Source organism: Rhinoderma darwinii, unplaced genomic scaffold (assembly GCF_050947455.1).
Source record: "Rhinoderma darwinii isolate aRhiDar2 unplaced genomic scaffold, aRhiDar2.hap1 Scaffold_4398, whole genome shotgun sequence".
In the NCBI taxonomy this organism is placed as follows: domain Eukaryota; kingdom Metazoa; phylum Chordata; class Amphibia; order Anura; family Rhinodermatidae; genus Rhinoderma; species Rhinoderma darwinii.
Window position 1 is genome coordinate 102,543 of NW_027463869.1, and position 2,458 is coordinate 105,000.

Here is a 2,458-nt window from a genome sequence, read left to right on the forward strand (position 1 = left end):
TATGTAGTGGCACGTCATGCCGGCCTCCTGGAAGTCCCCATCGGCCTTGCTCCCTGGTCGGTCCGCTGCACCTGAACTTCCACGAAAGAACTTTGGTACATTCTTTCTGGAGTCCCAGGCCGACCAGCAGTTGCAGGAGCTCGGCCACGGTGGTGAGTTCAACCGAGTACTGTGAAGGAGGACGTGCTGCACGTTCTAGCGGGAGCTATACCTGGTTCAACCCGAGAAGGACTTCCATGGTGTGACCGGTATGTAGTGGCACGTCATGCCGGCCTCCTGGAAGTCCCCGTCGGCCTCGTTCGCTGGTCGGTCCGCTGCACCTGACTTTCCATGAAAGAACTGTGGTGCATTCTTTCTGAAGTCCCAGGCCGACCAGCAGTTGCAGGAGCTCGGCCACGGTGTTGAGTCCAACCGAGTACTGTGAAGGAGGACGTGCTACACGTTCTAGCGGGAGCTGTACCTGGTTCAACCCGAGAAGGACTTCCATGGTGTGACCGGTATGTAGTGGCACGTCATGCCGGCCTCCTGGAAGTCCCCGTCGGCCTCGCTCGCAGGTCTGTCTTCATTGACGTTTTGGAGGAAAAACCCTATGAGGTTTTTATTTTGGGCTTCAGCCGGGCAGCAGTTCCAGGAGCCCGGGTACTTTGGCACCTTACCCCGGTGTATTTGAGGTGGTGACACTTTTAGGGGTGTGAATATCTCCTTCACCTGAAATCCTGTGAGAGGGCATTTCTGCTCCGCGTTCCAAGTCCTAACGGTTCTTCCTAGCGGGAAGTCCTAACCGTTCGTGGCCGAGAAGGACTTCCAGGGAGTGACCGGTATGTAGTGGCACGTCATGCCGGCCTCCTGGAAGTCCCCATCGGCCTTGCTCGTTGGTCGGTCCGCTGCACCTGAACTTTCACGAAAGAACTTTGGTACATTCTTTCTGGAGTCCCAGGCCGACCAGCAGTTGCAGGAGCTCGGCCACGGTGGTGAGTTCAACCGAGTACTGTGAAGGAGGATGTGCTGCACGTTCTAGCGGGAGCTATACCTGGTTCAACCCGAGAAGGGCTTCCATGGTGTGACCGGTATGTAGTGGCACGTCATGCCGGCCTCCTGGAAGTCCCCGTCGGCCTCGTTCGCTGGTCGGTCCGCTGCACCTGACTTTCCATGAAAGAACTTTGGTGCATTCTTTCTGAAGTCCCAGGCCGACCAGCAGTTGCAGGAGCTCGGCCAGCTTGGCGACTCCAACCCGAGTACCTTGAAGGAGGACGTGCTGCACGTTCTAGCGGGAGCTGCACCTGTTCCAACCCGAGAAGGACTTCCATGGTCTGACCGGTATGTAGTGGCACGTCATGCCGGCCTCCTGGAAGTCCCCGTCGGCTTCGCTCGCAGGTCTGTCTTCATTGACGTTTTGGAGGAAAAACCCTATGAGGTTTTTATTTTGGGCTTCAGCCGGGCAGCAGTTCCAGGAGCCCGGGTACTTTGGCACCTTACCCCGGTGTATTTGAGGTGGTGACACTTTTAGGGGTGTGAATATCTCCTTCACCTGAAATCCTGTGAGAGGGCATTTCTGCTCCGCGTTCCAAGTCCTAACGGTTCTTCCTAGCGGGAAGTCCTAACCGTTTGTGGCCGAGAAGGACTTCCAGGGAGTGAGGGGTAGGCACCGGCCCCCTCATGCCGGCCTCCTGGAAGTCCCCATCGGCCTTGCTCCCTGGTCGGTCCGCTGCACCTGAACTTCCACGAAAGAACTTTGGTGCATTCTTTCTGGAGTCCCAGGCCGACCAGCAGTTGCAGGAGCTCGGCCACGTTGGCGACTCCAACCGAGTACCGTGAAGGAGGACGTGCTGCACGTTCTAGCGGGAGCTGCACCTGTTCCAACCCGAGAAGGACTTCCATGGTGTGACCGGTATGTAGTGGCACGTCATGCTGGCCTCCTGGAAGTCCCCGTCGGCCTCGTTCGCTGGTCGGTCCGCTGCACCTGACTTTCCATGAAAGAACTTTGGTGCATTCTTTCTGAAGTCCCAGGCCGACCAGCAGTTGCAGGAGCTCGGCCAGCTTGGCGACTCCAACCCGAGTACCTTGAAGGAGGACGTGCTGCACGTTCTAGCGGGAGCTGCACCTGTTCCAACCCGAGAAGGACTTCCATGGTGTGACCGGTATGTAGTGGCACGTCATGCCGGCCTCCTGGAAGTCCCCGTCGGCCTCGCTCGCAGATCGGTCTTCATTGACGTTTTGGAGGAAAAACCCTATGAGGTTTTTATTTTGGGCTTCAGCCGGGCAGCAGTTCCAGGAGCCCGGGCACTTTGGCACCTTACCCCGGTGTATTTGAGGTGGTGACACTTTTAGGGGTGCGAATATCTCCTTCACCTGAAATCCTGTGAGAGGGCATTTTGGTTTCGTGTTCCAAGTCCCTACGGTTCTTCCTAACGGGAAGTCCTAACCGTTCGTGGCCGAGAGTGACTTCCAGGGTGTGAGC